This window comes from Parasteatoda tepidariorum, chromosome 1 (genome assembly GCF_982258835.1).
Source record: "Parasteatoda tepidariorum strain Cologne lab strain chromosome 1, Ptep-v5.0, whole genome shotgun sequence".
In the NCBI taxonomy this organism is placed as follows: domain Eukaryota; kingdom Metazoa; phylum Arthropoda; class Arachnida; order Araneae; family Theridiidae; genus Parasteatoda; species Parasteatoda tepidariorum.
Window position 1 is genome coordinate 138,004,668 of NC_141755.1, and position 24,393 is coordinate 138,029,060.

The 24,393-nt window shown below is 27.3% G+C and overlaps 1 long non-coding RNA gene across 1 annotated transcript; it reads right to left on the reverse strand.

Annotated features, from left to right (window-relative positions):
* Positions 1-655: 655 nt before the first annotated feature.
* Positions 656-23,917, reverse strand: LOC147817087 (uncharacterized). The gene is made up of 4 exons (XR_015430234.1): positions 23,682-23,917; positions 13,519-13,617; positions 10,206-10,315; positions 656-796 (listed from the first exon to the last, which is right to left on the reverse strand). It is a non-coding gene; the product is annotated as an uncharacterized LOC147817087 (long non-coding RNA).
* Positions 23,918-24,393: the final 476 nt, after the last annotated feature.

Consider the following 24,393-nt stretch of genomic DNA (forward strand, 5'->3'; position numbering starts at 1 on the left):
CCAACAAAAAAAGCACCATAATGGGCTCCTAAAAAATAAGCACCTTTAAGCACTTTTTAAAAAACCTACGCACCCTGGATTAGATTTTAACTTATGCCTGTCACAATAAATGGACCAGACAGGGCAAAGCAAAGAATTAACAAGTACAGATGACATAGTCCAAATCCATATTGTAGCAACCATAACAATATGGATTAGGATTATGGGATCAATTGCTACAGTATCCTTTATGGTTCAAAGAAGCAGCCTCAAATATAAAGCACACATAATTGAATAAAATTACAAATTTAAAGGAAGTGCATTAAGATTTTCTAAATTGATCTCAATTTTTTTACAGTTTTATCGAAATTGTGGTAAGAAAAAGTGAGAAAAATTAAATAAGTGTTTGAATGAGAATAATCATCAACTGAATTAAGTTGTAATCAAAAAGCGAAATCAAAGCATGCTCACCATTTCTTCTCAATAATGTTTTATGACAATTTTGCACACTTCACACAATCAAAATTGTGTGAAGAAATAGTGAGCAAAATTACATAAAAGGTTTGAATGAAAAAAATCGACTGAATCAAGAAGCAAAATTTAAGCATGCACAGTTTGACAGTAAATCAGATGATCATTGAATTTTTTATACTATTATAGAAGACTTCCACTCACTTCTTGGATTTTGACTCTAAGGCAGTTTCATCAGGTGAGAGGGGGGGGAGGTGTGAGATGAGTGTTGACAGGCACCGGGCTGGAATCTATCTGGCAATAGGATTTTTTATGGATATCCTCGGAGGATTCACTGCTATCAATCCTATAGATTAGAATATATAATCAACTTATTAGTATATACGGTTGTTACGAATCTTATTTAAAAATAATGATGATATCGGTTCGAAATTCGAATATTGGTAGTGAAATACATACAAGACTATTTTTAGAAGAAATTTAAAAGCTAAAAGAATAGTGCAATACACTGCTTTGAAAATTTTGTTTTGTGCAACATGTTTCTTCCCCACAACGTTTTTTTTTTCTTTTTCAATTTAAAAACATGGCCAAAAATATTAGCATATTTAAATAAAACATTAAGACACAAACAAGTTGATTAGAAATTATTTTAAAAAAAAAAAAGAAAAGAAAAAAACAGTGAGATATCAGGCATGGGCTACAAACGGAGAGGAATCTCCAAACCTGAATTGTCTCGACCTCAGAAACAAGATTCTTTAAAATAAATGAAAAAGAAAACTAATTCTGATCCACATTGCACATAATCTTCACATAAATGAATAAATGCTCACATAATAAATAAGAAACTATAGCGCAGCATAATCTGGAGGAAAAAAAGTCATTAAAATAATAACTAAGAAATTAATTTATTACTTAAAATAAAAGGACATTTAAAAGTACTTTCGACTGTGCAGTAAATGAAATGAAGAAATTTGGATAAAAACATTAAAAAAATTATTAGAACAATTTTTTCTATTTCACTGCATCACGTATTCAGTCGTGAACAATTTTGCTAAATATTCAGTTATGCCAATAGAATTCCTTCTGTTAATAGAATATTACATGGGTATATAATAAAAGATATAATACTAAAAAATTCAATTAAGAGTTCTGCATGAAAGTAGAAATGAAGTCCTATTTCAAATAAATACAGGCTCTAATAATATCTAAGAACCTTCAATCATTCCACTATTTTTCATAAGGCTTTTAATTTCATTGAAATAAATATTTTTATGAAAATTATTATAGAATAAAAATACAATTATGCTCAAGAAGATTTATAATTTTTAAACCAATAAGTCATTTATAATGGTTCTCAGTAGAATATATAAATAAAACGGTTAAAACTGATTTTTCAAAGTTATCAACACATTCCTACGGCCAAAAAATGGGTGAGGTTTCTTAATTAACAAATACTGATAAATTATTTATTTTTTTTTTATCATTTACAAATATTTATTTGTAATATTTCTTCCTCTATCTTTCTTAATATTATTCTCTACTATTATTATGATTTGATATTTTATTTTTTATCCCAAATGAACAGTTTAAAACTGAAAATGATATTCTTTTATTATAAAGTAATCCGGTAATATCACCTCATCAGTTAACATTTTTTAAAAAAAAATATTGAAAAACATTTTGGAAAACAGTATGAAACTTAACCATTTTAAAATTATTACTAAGCAGCATATGTTTTACATTTACTTTTATTATGACATAACACATAAAATTATTTCCAGCCAAAACTGTTAAGAATTAACTTTACATAACATAACTAAACAATCTAGAGATAAACACGGACTCATTTTAAAGCAACAAAAAATTGAATAGAATTTTTTTATAAATGATATTAAGTTGCAATGTTAATTGAACAAAATGATCATTAAAATCTAACTTTAAATTTTAATCTAATAGACATTAATAACAAAAAGTTTGGGATCTTTTAATTGAGAAGATTTAAATTTTTATGTAACAATCTAAATGTTTGTTTAGGATTCCAGTTCAAACATTTTTTCTGATACTTCTTGTCTTAAGGCTTTACTCTGTTCCTATAAAAACGTGCTACCAGTAGAACCGAATTTTTTTTAATCCTATTGATTTCAAAGGTAATTGTGGGTCTTCTACTTAGAACTAACTGCCCCCCCCCCACATAAAAAGGACAGTATCCCCCTTATCCACACCCTATTCTTCTATTTTAGAATGCTTTACTCTCCTCATAATTCTAAGCAAAAGAAAGAATATACTAATGAAAGGACCTGTTTTTCTGCCTGTAGCCCCTTCACACACATTTCTTCCAGTCTGCCTAAAATGTTCTACACTCGATGCATGGTCACATTCTAGGTGATAAAAGAACAATTTTTTGTTTCAAATATTTTTGTAAGACTGAAAAATTGTTCCTGTTTACCATACTGGTATTGAAAAATCAAGCACTTTTAAGAACCTTGTACCAAAATTAAGTGCTTCTAAAGGCCCTTATGTTCCAAAATAAAAATTAAGCAGTTTTTAAGGACAGTGGGAACCCTGTCTAGTAATTTATGAAATAAAAATATTTCTAATTTGTCATATTATATTTTAAACGACACCAAAGTTTGAAACAGAATAAACTTTTATTTTCTGTGTTTATATCACTTAAAAAAGTGCGCTTATGCTTTACTTGAAAAGAAATAGTAAATTCAATACCTTAAATTTTGAATATAAGGCAAAATATTGGTGCAAAAAAAGTGACACAATAATAATTTATTTTGAGTTACATATATTTTTTTATCAAATAAATAATCATTTATTAAAAATTGAATCTAGTTTTATCAAAATAAGTAAAACCTGCACAGTTAAACTGGGTTATTGTCAGAGTACAAAGTACGAGAATGATTTTAGTTTGTGAATGGTGCTCCACCCACCCTTTATACTAAAAATTGTTTTTCAGGTGTTAATGTGATGCTTGTTGTCATTTGTGACTCAGGTTTTAGCATGTAGGAAATGAAATCAGATAAGAATGTTACATCTCTGACTTCTTAAGAGATAAGACAGACAATTCTAAGAATGGAAGCTCTTGGGATGGTCAGCTTGTGAATATAACTCGCCATGAAAATTGACACGCAAGTGTATAATATAAGCAAGTATATAATATAAACTATAGCTGGATACACGATGAATATAACTTGTCATAACCAAATTGAAATGCAAATGTATAATATAAGCAAGTATATAATACGAACAATAACTGGACTCATGATGAATATAACTTGTCATAATTAAATTGAAATGCAAGTATATAATATAAACTGTAGCTGGACTGACGATGAATATAACTCACCATAACCAAATTGAAATGCAAATGTATAATATAAGCAAATATAAGCAAGTATATAATATAAACTATAATTAATGATGCATATAACTTGTCATAATTAAATTTAAATGCAAGTGTATAATATATGCAAGTACATAAAACGAACTATAGCTTATTGCACAATTTGTCATAATTAAATGGAAATGCAAGTATATAATAAATGCAAGAATATAATAAACTATAGCTGAACGATGAATATAACTTGACATAATTAAATAGAAATGCAAGTGTATAATATAATCAAATATATAATATAAACTATTGCTAGACTGACGATGAATATAACTCGCCATAATAAATTGAAATGCAAATGTATATTATAAGAAAGTTTATAATATAAACTATAGCGGGACTAATGATGAATATAACTTGTCATAATTAAATTTAAAAGCAAGTGTACAATACATGCAAGTTCATAAATTGAACTATAGCTAGACTCTAGTTGAATATAACTAGTCATAATTAAATTGAAAAGGAAGTAAAAAATATTATCAAGCATATGAAAGTATATTGTATAAACTGTAGCTGGACTCCTGAAGAGTATAACTTCTCATAATTAAATTGAAATGCAAGTGTATAAAATAAGCAAGGATATAATATAAACTATAGCTGAACTAATAATGTATAAAACTTGTCATAACCAAATTGACATGCAAATTAATAATATAATCCCTCAACCGACTTAAAGAGTAACCCAGTTTCCATGACAACGTCTGTAATCCGGTCTGCCTACCCTTCTCTCCAGTGCCAACATAAGGTGGAATGAAGTATATGACACCTGTGTCATCTGCATAAAACGCAGTTAAGTTTGATTGGGAAATCGTGTGTAAAAAGGATATATAAAATTGGTCCGAGTATGCTATCTTGTGGTACGCCTGCAGTTATTCTCCTCACCGTGGAGCAAAGGTTTTTCATTCTAATCTGAAAGTTTCTTTGTGCAAAATAACTGTAAACAAATTTTATTATTTTATTTGGGAATTCAAGCTCAATTAATTTATAAAATATTCCTTTGTGCCAAACTCTATCAAACGCTTTACTAATATCAAGCATCAACAAAGCCAAAGTCTGCTTTAAGTGTAATCCTCTGCCAACATAATCAACTATATGAAACAACTGCTTTGTTGTATCCAGTTTCACCCTGAATTCATACTGTTCATCTGATAAACAACTGAGAAATGGTTTGAGCCTAGTGTATACTATTCTTTTCAGTAACTTACCAAGAGTGCAAAGCAAGCGTATAGGTCGAAAAATAGGCAGGAGATAGTAAATCTCTGTTTAGCTTAGGACATAGAATTATGTTTGCAGTTTTCCATATTTCAGGAAAGAAGTTCAACGACAGACATCAGTAAATATCTTAGTTAAATACTGTATATAATTATCTGGTAGGGCTTTGATCCTTTTGTTCTTTATACTGTCTAAACCATAAGGTCGATTTCTTTTTAAAATTATTATTTACAATATCTTAAACTATAAGCACTCAACTTACTGTAGTACTGGCAATAGTACCATCTGTTGAGGAATAAGAGAGGTATTTCTGCCATTAGCGGATGTTTTGTTGCCAATTTTTTTTAAAATTTATTCAACAAATACGGAGAAATTTAGAGTGTACAGATAAACAGGAGATAGAAGTAAAATACTGTATAAAATTGACATAAGGAGAACAATGATGTAGTCTCTGTTAAAAAACAGGAGACTTGACTGGTATGTAATTTTCTATTCCTCCTTAAATTTAAAATAAACTTTTTTTTAAATAAATTTAATAGATTTTTTAATAAAAACTCAAAAAAAGTGATGTTAAAATCCATATAAAAAGTTTAAATGTATAACCAAATATCCTGCAGTTTTAGTAGAAATCATAGTAAATAGATAGAATACATAGATTTGAGGTACAATTTACTGTAGGTTTTTTTTTTTGCAGCCAGAGGAAACAGTTCGATGTGTCTCACTTTCCAATCAAAGTAAAATTTACAGTAATACAAAATTTTCAAAAATTACTACACAGTAAAGTTTTTAAAATGTTGCATTTTTTTCTCATTCAAATAAATAAGTATCAAAATTAACAAAATATTTGAAAATTATTTTTAAAAATTTAACCAAAGTCATTAAACTTAAAAATAATTATTAATGAAATCTACCAGGTTTATTTGGAACATAAGTTTAAATAAATATAATAAATAAAATAATAAATAAATAAATATAATAAGCAAAACATATGAAATATATCCTTAAATATATTTTAATCACTACTATTTTTTAGAATCTATGTTATATTTTAAACTTAGGTGATCAAGTAACAGTTTTAAGAATTCAAATTTATAAGAATAACTGAAAAAAGAATAACGATTAACTCAAGTGTATTTACTATGAATCAGAACCGACAAAAAAGGGGTTAATTAAATTTATGTTTCAAAATTCAGACATTTTCTCAATATTTTCAATAACATATTAAAATATGGAAATTTTAAAAAAATATGCAATAATAAGTAGAGATAACTGCCGAATAATTGGTTGAAATATTACATAAATATCAATAGAAAATACTTAAATGTGCAATTTGAATATCTCATTTCATAATAATGTCATGATTTTAAAAAAGAATTTGAAAATCAGCAGTTTTAATTGCGAAAAAAAGAAAATTCGGATTTAGTGATAATCAAGCGCAGTTTAAGATAATTACTCAAATCTTAGAATCAAATTCCTCGTTTCTAAATAATATTGTAAGTAAAATTATAAGCTATTGTATGTAAAATTAATAATATGAATTTAAAAAAATGCATGGATATCAGTCGCAATAACTAAAAGAAAGTTATTAAAAAAACAATGGTGTCGTCGGGTCAAAACGTGACTAATCAATGCACAAATAGAATTTTGCAAATCGTAACAATGTTTAAGCAATGTAGAAAACATTGAGAAAATTTTTAGTATTAATAGCCAATAAAATTATTGAAGTAATGCAAGGATGTAATAGTATCACAGTACTTATGATGCTATTCGCACAAGTCAAGCGCATCGAAAAGTAATTACTCAAAGGCATGATTCAAATTTTGTAAGTTGTAATAATATCGAAATTTTAAAAACTAGGAGAAAATCAATTTCATTAATTGCAAAAGAAGAAAAAAAGAGATCGAAACACAGATTCGTTATGGGATCGCAAGCATTGAATGTGCAATTAGAAATTTCCTAGATGTTGTGTGATCCCATTAAAAATGTATTCATTCTAATTGCTGGCAAATAAATGCCATTGAATAAATGATTCTTGAATTGCAAATCGGAATTTGAAACAAAATCTCGTTAAAGTATAAGTTTTCGAAACAATGAGAAAAAAAAACTTTTAAATTTGCTATTTTGGAATTACTTTTTAGAATATTAGTGTTATACTTTAGTGCTTGACTCACTAATTCATTAATTCTAGACAAAGTTATTATGGAATTTTTTTTCCAGTCTTGTGTTGTTGAAGTTTGTAATATAAGCAAAAAAAATATGTATATAAATCTTAATCTAAAGAAGATTTTTTAAAAACATTATTTATAATTACTTAAACTATAAACACTCAACATACTGCGGTACTAGCAATATCACCATCTTTTGCGGAATAAGAAAAATATTTTTGCCATTAAAAGATATTTTATCGCCAAAATTTTATTTTTCTATTTCTTCAACAAATAAGGAGAAATTTGAGAATATAGGGGTGAACAGGAGATAGTTGTAAAACACAAGGGTAAAAAAACAGGAGTCTTGGCAGGTATGTGTAAATAACAAAATGTAAATTTAAGATTAGCAAAACTACAATATTTTTTTTGTCGGAACTTAAATTATTGATTCCCAAAATTCCGCAAATTAACAGAAGAATCACATGCACGGCTCTAAGGATTGATTCTTATGAATCAACATAGAGCCAAAAACACAGTTTCCGATTTTTAGCATTTCATCAATTGATTTTAAGACTGATTGATTTTATTTGTCTCATAGAAAATGTAAGTAAAACTTAGCATTTAAATTAACATTATTTCAGTGACTGAAACATGGTTTTGAATTTAAAAATTTAGTCCTTTTTGAGTAAAATAAATCTGCAGACAAAACAATTTATAGATATTAATTTTACAAAATAAAAAGATTCTTTTTTGTTAAAAATGTGTTAGAGACTTGGCCACAGCTGTTTTGGGGGTTCAACTTATATTTCGTCTTTCTGCAAAAAATCCATAAGATTTGGAAACTTGAATTTACAGAGGTATGTAAAAAATGTACAAGTTAACAAGGAATGCTACATTTGATAATTAGTTTGAAAATCAGTAACTGTTATACTTGAAGTAAAAGATACGCTGCGAGCCACCTTGCAATCCTCAGGTATGCAACTAAAGAATTGAATTTTCAGAACTTTTTTTCAAAATTGTAATTTGTTCTTAAAATTACTGCTTTTTGAAAGAAATTTTTTTCATTCTTTTTGCTTTAAATAATAACTGTTTATTCATGTTGTAGATAATTTTCTCTCTCTGTTTAGATCTTCATTTCATATGCTCACACTTGAGTTGATGTTAAAAGTAAAAAAAGAGAGGGAGCGAAAAGAACAATTTGCCAAGTTTAATAACTTAACATTTATATTTAAATTATTAATTCTTAAATTAATGAATTCTTCATTTAGAGTTAAAGATATTAAGAATTAATTCTTTATTCTTTAAATTCTTAATAAAAGCTTTAATCAAAAAAAAATTCAAATTTAAACTGTCATATAAGATAAACATTACATATTGCAATCAAATTGCAAAAAATTATTTCATTTTATTTTTTATTGTAACATATTTTTCCAAAGTTTCCTTTTTTCAAGTATAATTAATTGATTACTTTCAAATCCAGGCAATCTTTCATTTTGTTAGGATTAAAAATTTTATAAAATGCGATTGTATAAAATTATAATAACTACATATTTTTCTTTTTGTTATTTTTGATCATTGTGAAGATTAACTTAAATAAATTGGCAATCATGGGGATAGGATAGCAAAGCGTCCTGGTTGCATAAAAAATTACTTTACAAGAAAAAAATTATACAGAAGCAATTTTTTCACAACTCATTTTTAATATTAACCATTGACGACATTTATAAGGATATTAAAAAAAATAGTTCTACAAAGTTTTTTATACTTATATGAAATATATTTTTCCCATTAACTATAATAGAAATAAATTTTAATTCTTCTAGTTATTTAAACCTCAAAAATAAAATTTAAAAAAAACTCTTTTTATGTTTTATTTTCAAACGTAAAAATTTCCGTATCAAGCACTTTAAGAAATAGAAAATTAATACAAAACATATTGTCATTTTAAATTTAACAAAATTAATAAATTTTTACAAATTAATAAAATGTTGAATTTCAAGCGTAGCAGAGGGGAAATCAGACAAATATTTTTTTCTAAAAAATACATTAAATATTTTTGGAAACAAAAATTCTACTAGAATATGATACTTTAGGGTGCAATGTTTAATTAATTGGCATAAAATAATAAAAGAGGCCCATAATTAAATTGCAAGTTAATTAAAAGTACTTGTAACAGAGGGAACAAATAATACCCCACATTTTTGAGATGCACTGTTATTTCTGCTAAATTCTGTGATTTGGACCTTCCTAAACATGATTGTACTAATAGACTTTATACTAAAGACCAAGTATTAAGTTTAAAGGTTTCTTGTGTAATGAATAAAATAAACTTTAAAGAATAATTGTAACAAAGGAGACAAATGTATATTTGAGATAATTTTTGACTTATAAAAAAAGAAAACTTTTTTGAAATCACTGCTTAGTTAGACTCAGGAACAATTTCTTTACAATATAAATCGAAGTATATGCAAAGTAGTAATACTTTTAATAATGTATTCTTCTTTAAAACAGACAGAGTTTGCTTTTGGTAGAATAAATCAAAATCATGAATGCCCTCTACTTATGATAAATTTTACTATAATCACGCATACCTTCAAAAAATAATTTCCGTATTCACAAATTACTACAAATTTCCATTAAAATGATACCAAATACAAGGATATTGCTTAAACTTTAAAAATTCACTACAGGCTTCAGTTGGCATGGAATTCAACAAATACCTTTAATATCATTCATTTAAAGCATGCATATTTATATATAAAACATGTACAGAATATTTATTATACATGTTCTTCCTGTAAAACAAATTTTTTTAAATTTTTTATAGACATTTTCACAATTTTGATAAAAACAGAAAGATACGCATGGCACACACTAAAATGGCACTTAAAATCAAGAAGACTATCTAATAATGGAGGAAGAGTAGATACCTATGCGATGAAAATAAATGAAAACTAGTCAGTAAACTTATAAGTTTAGAAAAAATAACTTACTGGCATAAAATTATTGATAGGCAAATCAATTTGCACCTTGTTATCATTTAGGCTTTTAGCTTTCAAAATGGCACTAAGAGTTCCAAATTCCATAATTTCTGATTTGCTATCTACAGGAATAAAATAAAAAACTAAAAATCGCAAAATAAATAAACTGGGGATAGTAGTTATCGAAGATATCATGAAGTTATCATGAAGATAGGCGTGTTCATATAGAGGTGGGAGTTTCTGCCAAGGTAGGCATGTTCACATCACGTCCGGGTCACCAATGGGGGGAGAGAAGTTATAGACAATGTCAACCTTCATCTACGAAAAGGTACCCCACCATAGAATCGAGTTAACATGTCTTGTATACTAGTGAATTGGAATTGTATTTTTGTAGAGGTGGACACATTACAGTACTCTTCCACCAGAATTATATCTGTCATACGATTCGATGAACGGATGCCACTAGTTGAATCATTGCTATTTTGTGAGAAGCCGGGAGAGTTGTATAAAAATCGCGGTCCCTCCTGCGTTGATATTAGCAGTCGATGTGCAAACAGGCCAACATTGTGTGTGATCAAGTATGAGTAGCAACAGCAGGAGGAGGTGGATAATGTCGCAGTCACAAATTGCAAGTTAATTGTTCAATGTGGACAATACATCAAAGTAGACGTGATCAAATCGAAGTGGGAGTTTCTGTCATGGTGGGCGTTTTCACATCACGAACATCATCAATGTGGGGAGAGAGTTTTGGTCAATCTTCATCAAAAGGTTTCCCTGTATAGAATCGAGTTAACATGTCTTGTACACAAGTGAATTGGAATAGTATTTTTGTAGTGGTAGACACACTACATTAAGCTATGGCGAAGGTTAAAACTTTATTAAATTTCAGTCAAATTAATTTAGTCAAATACCAAATTAAAACTCTAAATATTAATGAACTAGAATATTGGTTGTCTGAGTCCTAATTATCCACAAAGACGTTAAGCGGTAAGGTATAGTTGCCAACTTCCACAAATTAAAAAATTTGCAAGATTTTACAAATTATACAATAAAAAGATAACTATTTAAAAAACAAAATTCTAAACACATTTCGAATATTAAACATTGATAACATTTATTCAGACCATAAAAACATTTTTAGCAAGTTGTTCATTCTCAGATATAAAAAGTTCTCTTTCAATTTAGAAGACTTTTCAGCAAATATTCCTTTCCTAGGTATTTTTTCCCCTTTGATAAAAATGGGAGACATATACATTTATAATAGTTCAGAAGAGGATAAAAAATTAGGGTAAGCTTACGTCAATGGGAGGTCATTCCCTTTTAAACATTAACTTCAATGTTGTATCATCATAATTATATTTTGGTTCCCGATTAAGCTTTCTCAGTTAATAGTATAATGTATAAATTAAATAAAATCAAATAAGTAAAGAAAAAAAAATAATAATTAGTAATAATTAGTAATGGATAAATAGATTTATAAATAAATAAATAGATAAATAAATGATAATAACTTAATACTTTTAATCCTTAGCTATAAAATAAATATAATCCTAAAATAAGAAACAAAGCTGCAAGAAAGCTGATAATAAAGGACGAATCTATAAAATAAAAGAACAATTTTTTAAATAAGTCACCCAAAAAAAATTATAAAAAATATTAAATTACTAAAAGTATTGAAGAAATAATCTGCATTTAATTGAAATTAAAACATATTCAATCAACAGATAAACTTTCTTAAAAATAGAAGGAGGAAAAAACAATAAAAATGTAATAAGTAAAGATCTCCTATTTATAAAATAATGCGAAGAAGATGAATCATAAAGCAAAATGGATAAATAGCAAAATATTAATTAAGAGGATAAAATTGCGAAATTAAAAAAAAAAATTTAAAATCTTATTTTAATGATAAATATTAAACTAAAGAACAAATAAATAAATAAAAATATATAAGTTAATAGAAATTAAGCCTAAATTATAATAAGCTAAATAAAACCAAATTATAATAAAAGAAAGATTTAATAAAATCATTAAATTAAATAATAAAACAAAACTAATGATTATAACAAAGAAAATAAATTATTAGAATGAAAGGTCAATTTATTAATCAAATTAAATAAAAACAACCCTAATAAATTACCAAACAGAATTGTTTGTTTAAAAGAAGCTCTAAGATAAATATTAAAACCTGGGACAAAGCAAGATATGATGTGATCAACAGGAATTAAAAAAATTCTTTATCTTAAAATTCATAAATTAAAGGAAATCATTTATTGAGTATAAATGATTGTGAAGAGGAAAAAAAATCTCAAAACATTGGGGAATCAAAAATGCAACAATTGTAAAAGGAGGAAGCTGCAACCTGCTTCATAAAAAAAGATATCTTATCTTAACAATAAATAATGCTCTAATTCTCCTCTTAATAATAAAGTATGCATACGTATAAACAATATTCTGTCGTTATTTTTTTATGAAAGCAGATAAATTTTAAAAAAAGCAAATGTAATTTTACATAAGGCAAATGATAACCCTACTCTGAGAAATCAGAAAACATGCAAAAATTTTTTTATTTCTTTAATAGATAGCAAAAGAATAAGCATGGCAGACAATAAAAAACTTTTTGTTCCTAATAATAATGTATAATCCAAAATTATAAAATAATGATTTGTCACAATAAATCAAGGATAACTGAAATTGAGAAATAAAAATGGATTAAAAAATACTTTTAAGATAGAAATTTTAAGTTCCTTAACTCAGACATAGAATTGCAACACTCCAGCAACGCTTAAAAATAATAGAATCTCAAGGATGCACCTAAGATCAAGGTGCTTATCCAAATTTTTGAACAAAAAATAAGCACCTCTTAAGTACTTTTCAAGACTCAAAACATATTCCTAAACTCTTTAATTTTCTAAAAAAATATAAGGGGATATTTCCGTATCGTGATCTGTCGCACCAGCTACAATCGCCAAGGTGCCAAATAGATTTTAAAATTACACATCTTTACACACACAAAATTACACATCAAAAAGCCTGACGGTGTTTGCCCGGATAATTTGTCTTAAAATGAGACCATTACATACAATCCAATACACAATACAATACACAATACAATACATTCAGCTAATACATTCAGCAATCCACAGCTGATGGTTAGTAACTGATATCAGTTTTAAATTAAGTTATAATAAAGTTAAAATACCACATTATAAAAAAAGAAATCATTAAACAAATCATGAAAAAATATTCTTTTAAAAAAATAGAATTACTGCTAATTTGAAAACAATTATTTAAATTTTATATAAAAAAAATGAATGAAATAACATACTTAAAGCAAAAAATGAAACTGCTGAAGATGCCAGAGTTGCATGACCACAAAGATTAACTTCACAGGTTGGAGTAAACCATTCCAGACCAAGCTTATTGCCTAAAGATAAAAAATATATATATATATCTAAGAAGAATAAATAAAATAAATTTAAAATTTTTTTAAAATTTGAAATAAAATCTATACAAATTATGCAGGAATATTGTATACTACAGTGATTAAACATGTCTAGAGAATTGCTTAAAAAATTAATGACATGGAGTACTATTATACCTTTATATTTATTTTTACAGTGTCTATAATCAGAGCTTCAAAATGAAGGTGGTTTGTTACCACAGTATTACAATCATTAGTTTTTTAACAGACCCTTGAAAACTCGAACCTGCCTCAATATGGCCCTCCATTAATAACAGTTTTAGATTTTAAACTTCCAGTATTCAGTTTTTAACATCCTCCTCAATATCTTCCAACAAGCTGTGATTGCTCAGGGGATAGAGCCTTCCAATGAGGTTAACTGGGTTCGAATTCTGCAACCAGCTCACTCTGACCACAGTGATGACGTAAAATATCCTCAGAAGTAGACGAATCATGGGTTAGAGTCCCTTGCCGTGAAGCTAAGTGTGAGAGGTTTTCCCCTGCATGTAACAAAAAAAAATGTAAAGGGTAACTCAAATTTTCCAAAAATCAAGATCAGATTTCAAGACTAGATCAAATTTCTCCCAAAATTTGATCTAGGAGTTCCCTTGTCTTCTGGATTGAGTTCAAAATTACAAGGCTACGGAGTTGAACATTAGTCGTAAACCTAAAAAATTGGGTCGCCTATTCAATGATGAATATAATAATAAAAAAACAACAACTTAAAACCATCTTTTCCTTAACTAATGACCGAATCCTAACAATAAAAAAAATAATTTAAGCTTTATCTAAGTTTTTTTAAAATAAAAACAGCATAAAATTTATCGTATAAAATCGAATAAAAATTATTTTATTAACGATTGAAAATTTGATCTGTAAATATTTAATTTAAATATAATAAGATATAATTTGAGATATAAATATAACTTGATATATATATTTTTTAAAGATATGTAAATATGTATGGAGAATGTGTAGGGGAGAGTGGGGTCAATTGTAACAGGGTACGATTGTAACAGAGCAAAAATTTCGAGTGTCGGCTTCTAGATTTGGTTCCTAGGTGGCCCACAAGGTGTAATTAATAAATCTACGTGTACACCCCTGCTGGCAACCATTTTTATGTACTTTTGAAAGAGTTACATCACAAAAGATATTTTCACGCTACGTAAGTACTTTTTTAAGTATTAGAATATTATATTGTAATAAAGTAATCTTGTTTAAACAAATAAAAATTATTAACCGACTATGTAAGTGGACACCTTAATTAACATTTTGAAAAAAAAGATTAGTTTTGTTAATTAACTAGCATTGTTTCTAACAAAGGAAGCTGAAATGGCGTCTTGGGGACGATTGTAACAATAAGTAAAGGGACGATTGTAACAGCTGAAAATAAATAATCTTATGTTTACAAACCATTACTTAACTCTTTAAGAACCACCAATAGTTTCCTATATCATTTATATTATGTTGCGTGTGCATCATTTTGTTTGTCACCTTTCACAGCATACATTAAAATTTTTAACCCCTTAAAGTTAAAAGTTTAAACCATTAGGTCTCTGCTCATTATTATTTTTACTCCTGAAATATCACTACAATTTCCATCAATAAAAAAATATATCGCAACTATGATAATATGTATAATTAACTATGTTTTAGTTGAATTTATGAACTGTTACAATTGACCCCGTAAGTGGGGACAATTGTAACAAGTGCACGACTGTCAAAAATTGTTAATAACTAATATAATAACATTTAAAATAAGGTGTTTATTTTTTTTTCTAGTTGAGAATAGTCTACTTTACTCGTCTGTCCATTAATACTAATAATATATTGGATTTTCTGTTAGTTAAAAATAGTTAAGTATAAAATGTTACAATTGACCCCACTCTCCCCTACTAATAGTAAGAATAGGAAGAAAAAAAAAGCGAGTGGTATCAGATAACTAAAAAAGTATAAATCTGGTGACCACACGTGCTAAAACGTATTGTACTTTATTGAACTTATCTGACACAGCGATTATAAATAAATTAAATGTGAGCAATAAACTATTTTTCTGTTCAAATAGAGTTATAAGCTAGTAATTATTACTGTTGTTATTTTTAAAATATGTGTAAAACTGAATCGCTTATAGTAAAATTTAAAACAATCAGCTTAACCCATCAAAAAATTCCATTTCGTTTTTTCGCTCATCCCTATTTAATGAATGAATTAATATTAGAGAAAACTGTGTTAACATTAAGTGCCATCCGCGACAAGTTCAGAAAATATATTTGAACTTGAATGAGTGAATGAAAATTGTTTTTTTTAACGATTGAAAAAACTGTGTTAACATTAAGTGCCATCCGCGACAAGTTCAAAAAAATATATTTGAACTTGAATGAGTGAATGAAAATTGTTTTTTTTAACGATTGAAAAAACTGTGTTAACATTAAGTGCCATCCGCGACAAGTTCAAAAAAATATATTTGAACTTGAATGAGTGAATGAAAATTGTTTTTTTTAACGATTGAAAAAACTGTGTTAACATTAAGTGCCATCCGCGACAAGTTCAACAAAATATATTTGAACTTGAATGAGTGAATGAAAATTGTTTTTTTTAACGATTGAAAAAACTGTGTTAACATTAAGTGCCATCCGCGACAAGTTCAAAAAAATATATTTGAACTTGAATGAGTGAATGAAAATTGTTTTTTTTAACGATTGAAAAAACTGTGTTAACATTAAGTGCCATCCGCGACAAGTTCAACAAAATATATTTGAACTTGAATGAGTGAATGAAAATTGTTTTTTTTAACGATTGAAAAAACTGTGTTAACATTAAGTGCCATCCGCGACAAGTTCAACAAAATATATTTGAACTTGAATGAGTGAATGAAAATTGTTTTTTTTTTAACGATTGAAAATTTAAGCAAGATAATAGGGAAAGTTTGAACTGATAGAAAGTAATTGAATAAAGTAAAAATAATCAAACATAAGTATTGTTATTATTTCTCTTACAATGCATGCTTGCGATTAATTATTGAAGTTAGGTTTGTAAAGGCAAGTGTTACATATAGGTAGGTCTGTGTAGATTTTCCTTTTTTTATATACATTTCCAGTTGTTGATAAGTGTAACATGAGTCGCTCAGAAGCCAATGCGGTTAAGTCCAAAACACAACAATTGAGAAAATTAATGTTTTTTGATACATTAGTTTTTAAAATTCCTGGTTTATTAATTTAATTAGAAAAGTGTATAAACTCTTTTTTCGCGGTGTAAACTCTGCAAAAAAAAAACAAGATATGTACAGGATGTGTAAATAAAAACGTAAGTATTTATTGAAATAATGCAGCATCTTAAAAATTTTAGGACTTATACCTTTTGGCAGTTGAAAAAGATAGGAAATTTATGTCTTCTAGTATAAACGAACTTCGATTTTTCTCAATCATCACTAGATACAGTGACTAATAGAAAATGAACTGTTGGATTATTTCAAAAATTGTTTTTTACTTCAAAACTAAAGTGGCACTTTTCTTTGTTTTAGGAAATAAAAAAAAAATAAAAAAAATAAAAAATACCACATTTTAAAAAAATACTACGAAAAATACCAAACCCCTTTTTTTGGTGAAAAAATACTACCGTAGTATTAAAAATACTACGTCTGGCAACCCTGTTATTATGAATTTCTTGTTTTTCAGTGTTACCAACAAATATCGAAAGAAGAATTTAATTTTTATTTCAAAGTTTATGTAAAAAAATACTGATAAAAGGTGGACTTATTCACAATGGCTTCTGAAATTATTATATAATATATTCAGAAGCTATTAAAAAAATTGCTGTCTAACCTAGAAAAAAGTAACCAACGAGTAAATCCTTTAATAACTAAGAAGATTATTATTTATTTCATCAAAATTTACAAAAATCAGAAAATATCAAAAAATGGACTTAACCACATTGGCTTCTGAGCGGCTCACATGTTCTCTTGTTTTTTAGAACAAAAATTTGGTAAAACTTGATATTTTATTTACTATGTATAATTTCTTCTAAAACTTTACCGGAGAAAAAGTGGGATCACGATTTTCTTCGATGAGCTAACGTATAGTGGAATAATTTCAAGCTACTTATAAAAATCAAAATTCTTATCAAAATTAATAAATTTATCAGAGAAAGGATGCAGGATAATTAGGCCGTAACTTTTTTGAGCATAAGATAAGAAATTTTGACAGACTAATGATTCCCTACCAACCGTTAATATTTGGAAGAAAATCAAAAATGAGTTAATATTTTTTGACCATATCTTCGTCAAAATTTCAAAATTTATTATCAAAATTTTTGTTGTTCTAACATAAGTAGGTTAAATAATAACACCGGCACGCAGCCCTGTACTTGATACTTTCAGATTTTATCAGTTAACAGCTGCAGCTAGAAATTTTATTTCAAAGAGAAAAATCATAGGGAAATTGAATTCTTTCCATCTAGATCATAAATCGGTTAAAGGTTGTTTTAGACAGAAATTTTTGTCACGTGAGCTAAGGATTTCCTACAATTCGCCTGTTTTTTGTAGGTCACAATTCAGCTAAAACAGGGGTTTCCAACTGGCGGCACCCCGGCCTCATCCTGCCCGCGAAGTATTTTTTTTTTTTTTGGCCCGCGAACCAAAATATATTAGTTGTCCTTTTTTGGGGGACAATTTTCGTAGAAAATCTATATGGGTTTTATATCTTAACAGTTTTATATCTTAACAATTTGATATCTGTTTCACATTAATTGTTTGATGCATAGGTGCACATTAAAATTATTGTAGCCAGAATTTTTTAATATGCAATTGAATATTTTTAAAAATCAACTTATTTTAATTTGTAATTCAATACTTTTGTTTCGTACAACTTCATAAAAATCTGACACTAATATTTAACCTTCCTTCAAACATAAAAGAGCCCAATTTAAAATTTTCATAAAGTTGCGGCCCGCCATTTGACTGGTGTTTTTAATTGCGGGCCCCGGTCTCATGTAAGTTGGAAACCCCTGAGCTAAAACGTGTTTTAAATATATCCCTCTTTTTTGTGCGTTGCACTCTTCTAGTACGCATGCGTCAGTTCTGGATGTAGTGGCATATCCTTTTAACTTAGACCACAAAATCAAAACAAACATTTACAATGGATGTATAAAAAAAAAGACTATTTCTTTAAGGCATACGATTCAAAATTTGCTCGACGTAAAGCTACGGATCTGTGAGCAGAAAAATTTGGTAGATTATAGATTTTGATGAATTCAGTGATAAAGAATGCAGCTTACTATTATTAATATTTAAAAAATATTATTAAAATTCCATTGCTTGTTGAACTTCTTTTAACTAAATTGCATAGTTAAATGTATATAATTTTGAAATAGCGAAAATATATCTAAGTTTCTTATGGAACTAGTGCAGTTAGACAACCATATTTGTTACCATAAACAAAAACCAATAAATTATTTATTTATAGAACAGGGGTTTCCAACTTGCATGAGGCCGGGGGCCACAATTAAAAACACAAATCAAATGGAGGGCCGCAACTTCATCAAAATTTTTTGTAGGACTCTTTTATGTTTGAAGAAACATTAAATATTACTGTGAGAGTTTTACCAAATTGTACAAAACAAAAGTATTGAATTACAAATTAAAATAAGAAGTAGATTTTTAAAAATATTTAATTGTTATTAATAATAATTTTAAAGACATAAATAATAAAAATTCGGGCTACAATAACTTTAATGTGCCCCTATGTATTAAACAATTAATGTGCAACAGATATCTAATTGTTAAGGTATTAAAACTTACATAGTAGCACACAAAATATTCAATGAGAAAATTGAGCTTTGTCTACTGCAACCACCAGAGAATCGATATTTACATTTTAAATTTACAAATATGTGTGTAAGTATTTTCGCCCAAAATGAGTGGTTTCAAAAAGTTAAGTCGGAGAATTTCTTCGAGAAAATTTTTGATGCGTACACGCTAAATTATATTCACAAATACAAAAAAAAAATTAAATAAAAAAAATAAATAAAAAAGAGCAACATACACGATTATTTTTGTATTTGAATAAATATTTTCTTGGATGCAAAACCTAAAAAATAAATTTCTTTGCACCGTTGGTATGTTAAATTTTACAGAAACGAAAAAATTAGGTTTTTATTAACGAGAAAAGTATTTAAAACCCATATAGAATTTTTACGAAAATTGTCCGCAGAAAAATGACAACTAATATATTTTAGTTCACGGGCCACAAAAAAAGGCTTCACGGGTCGTCAGTTGGAAACCCCTGTTACAGAATAAACAAATGGTTGTAAGATGACAGGATTCATTTCTAAATTTCATCACTATATTTCCTCAAATTCGCATTCCATTTTCAAGTTTTTAGCAGGCAGGCTTAATATAATCAAGGCAGGCTTAAATAAAAAACGACATTTAATAACTATTAAGAGCATGTTTACAGCTTTGTCACGCCAACATAACGCAAAGAAAATAAACACGAGCATGCGTAGTAGCTTCAATTTTATGTACAGGAGCGAACGGAAGCTAACTTAAAAGTGCGAAACCTCCCAATAGCATTAAAGGGGCCTCATAATTTTGAAGAAAACTGTTATAAAAGTGCTTTTTAATTTAAGAAAATTGCATTAAATGAAGTGCATGTATAGTACACAAAAAATAAATTATTCACCCGAATAATTATTCTTCACATTCAAGGACTATCTAATGATTCGATGGAGTGATATCAGATATGCTAATTAATGCAGACAATATTTTAAGTTGCGAAATCAGAAACAAAAATTCAAATTTCGGACCTCTACATTATAGAGGATAGCCGCAATCTTGGAAACAGTGTCCCGATAGTTTGGTTCAGAGAGCTATTTAAAGTTTGGACCCCTTTATGTTAATTTTACTTTTTTGCGTAATTTTCCATGTATCGAGAAATTTTTAAGTGAATTGAAAATTTTTGGCACACAACTGTAAAATTCGTTTATCAAAAGATAATTCCATTCAAAAAATAAATTTTAGTAAATATTTATTACTTTTTTACTTAATAAGAGACAAACTACAGTTTCTCACGTTACATTAAAGTATGTAATATTGCATGGGGGGCAAAATACAAAATTTGAAAGAAATCGGTTGAATAGTTCCTGAGAACTGATAAGGAATTTGTGTATTTAACAGATTGGACGATATTTAAATATCGTTGGCTCAGCCTAAAACATCAACTTCATTGATTAATTAGCACATTTGAGGTCACCTTCTCGAATCATTAAGATTGAGTTCCAGATCGGATCATTAAGGTGACAAGGGACTTTCAATTAAGCAAACATTTGTCAAAAAATAGATTTTTTACTTCTTATATTTTAGAAATCTAGACATTTAACTGAACATTAAAAAAATATTAAATGGCCATTTCTGTTTTGACCATGCCCTGCAATGAAAAAGTAGCAAAAGTCATTTTTCTCAAAATGTCTTTTTTGACAAATTCACAAATTTCAAACTGTTTCATAGAAATGAATTTTTATTCTATTGACCTGAGAATTTGAAAAGTTTTTTGAATTAAGTAAATAGTATTATTTTTATACATGATATTTTATAGCCGTATGATCATTTTTTTAATAAAAATATTGGTTTTTTGCTGCTTTTTTACTGTTATTTTTTCAATAATAAAAAATGAAAAAAGTACTCCCAACAATTTTTTTTTTATATTTCCTAATATGTAATATTTTAAAAGAATTTTGTTACTTTAACAAAATTTCAGACGTGAGGAATAATTTAAGACAAACATTAAAAAATCGAAATTTATATTTTTAATTTCTCAAATTTTAAAATATTTTTTGAAATTTTGTATATAAGTTTGTATATTATTCAGGGTGATCCGTCTTTTTTCTTCTTCTTTTTCTTGCACACTGTATATGTTGGAGAAAAACCTCGTAAATGTTGTGATTTAAAAATACAATATTTTGAACATACTAGATAGAAATTGCATTATTCGCAAATTCATACAGAGGGCTGATCTGAAAGTAGACTTCACTCTGGAATGAAACTTTATTTATGCGGATAAAATTTCGAGGGATTTAGATTCCTTACCCTCAAAATAAAAAGAGGAACCGTACTATGGGAAATATGACCGCAATTGTTTAGTCAGAAAAGCGGGTATAGGACTCTTAATGATAATTTTAAAACTTTTTTTTTTTTTAATGAAAGCCGATCTTTTGAATAAAATCCGGATTTGAGTTTTTTGACACCCAAGATGCAGGTCGCAATATAGTCCCCATAGTTTGGTCAGGACAGCGATCTAAAATTTGGATACCTAAATGTTAATTTTACCATATTTCATATTTCGAGAACTTTTTAAGCGAAATAAAAAAGAAAATTTCTTCACGCAATTATAAAATTCGGTTTTCCAAAGATAATTTCATGCAAAAAGTAACTTTTAGTAAGTATTTATTATTTTATTTAATAATAGTTGAAAAAGTTTTGAATTATAATGCATACAAATTTTTACATCATTCAGAATAATGTAATTTTTACATGTATAATTACATGTAATTTTTACATGTATTTTTTACATGTATAATTACATGTAAAATTTGTATAATTTATGTTATTCAAATTCTGAGTGAAATCGGTCAAATAGTACCAGAGAAATCTAATTTTTATATACGACTTTTCTAAAATACGATTTCTCAGGAACTATTTGACCGATTTCGCACAATTTTTTTTCTTTTTTTTGCAATGTTAAATTAAAACTTTCTTAAAATGATGTAAAAAATTGTATATCCTACATTTCAAAAATTTTAGACTGTTAAATGAAACAATAAAAATTTTTTTTTATGTATTAAAAATATTTGTGCACAGAATTATCTATGAATAAACGAAATTTATAATTGTGTGCAAAAATGTTTCATTTCGCTTAAAAAAATCTCACGATATGTTGAAATACGCAATAAAATTAAGGAGTCAAAACTTGGAACAGTTTTCCTGATCAAACTATGGGGACCTTATTTCCCGGATTGCGGCTTCCTTCTATGTCTTGGGTGTCTGAATCCGTTGAAAAAACCGTATGTTTTTTCAGAAAAAGTACGTTTTTATGACAGATTTCGTAACTTAAAATATCATCTGCACTAACTAATTAGTTCCTCAAACCTTTAAGATTGAGTCTCAGAACATTAAGATTCGATCACAGGGGTCACTCTTTTCTTTTTCTGTGAGCTGCAAAAGATATATATTCATTTTTTGGGGTTAGGGGTCACAGTGACCTTGCAAAAGTTTTTTTTAAATACAGGTTCATTTCGTGGATGCTTTACATGCTCATTTAACTTATAATCAATAATTTATCTTCAATAAATAGTTAAACTGTTTAATTTTATTAAAATTTGAAAAAAATGAAAAAATTCAAAATTTTTAAAGTTTTTTTTAGACACATTATCAACAAAAAATTTCTTAGTCCTTAAGATATTCATCTTAATATTTTTGTGCATTCGTTTGCTTATATATCAATTAGAATTTTTTTTATAGATTATTTTGTAAAAATGCAGAAAAAAAAAGACTAAAAATTCCTGTTTGGTATACATAACATGCTGTAAAAATTGTAAAACCTCATAAAATGCTTATTCCATGCACAGTTCAAATAAGTGTATTTATACTTAAGATAAAAAAAAGTTCACTTCAAAGCTTCATCTTAAATAGAAAAAAATTGTTAGGGATTTAATTGAGATTAAAACACAAAATTATCACCTATGAGAAAAAGCACTGCTGTGCAAGTTTCTGTTTTAGGACAATCTAAAATCATTCATAACTTTTTTAAACATGTAGATAGAGAGATGATTTTTGTTTCAGTGCACTCTTGAAATAGTTTGAAGTTTTATTATAAGCAATAAAACAAAAATCGATATTTTGATCATATTTTGGGGTAATGTGACCCCTTAAAGTACATATAAACGTATAAAAAAACTGTAGCATGAAATGCGTGTTCATATTTAAAAGTAATAGCAATATTTGAAATAGTTGACAAAATAGATTGAACTTTACTTACATCAGAAGATGTATTCACCAAAAATAATCCTTTTGTTTTTAGCTTCATCTTTTTAATTCAAAAGGAAATGGATTCATCTCAGTCAGGCAGATTCCAATCCTCAAAGATCTCACTTTGTCAGGTTGTTCCCGATTTGTTAGACTATTGAGACCTACAAAGCTTAATAACATTGGATTACAATAAAGAGACATAATTAATATCAAGAAATTCTAAAAACAAAGAAAAATTAAAATTGAAAAAAAATAAAAGTTTACGACATTAAAAGCAATTGAAACAAACACAGTACAAGAAAAACGTCTGAAATTAATTACTAAACTTCCACAGAGAGGGAAATAAAAACTAAAAAATACATGGAGTGAAAAACTAATTTACATCCGATAAAAACCTGAAAAAATCTAAAAAACAGAACTTTAAAAAAAAAAATCTAGAAAAATTTATGAGACACATTAGGAAAAAAATGTTTAAAACCAAACATTAAAATAGAGATTAAAATCTAAAAACATACAAAAAAGTGAAATTTAAAAAAAATGGGAGCAAAACAGAAAGCAAAGAATTAACAAGATATAAAAAAAAACCACAAAAAATAAAAAGGTTAAAAAACTAATTCAGAAAAAAAAACCTATGAAAAATTAAAACTAAACGTAAACAAGGACACCATGTCGGGTCGATGAAAACAAATGGATTTGATCAGATGCACGTATACAAAAATTTT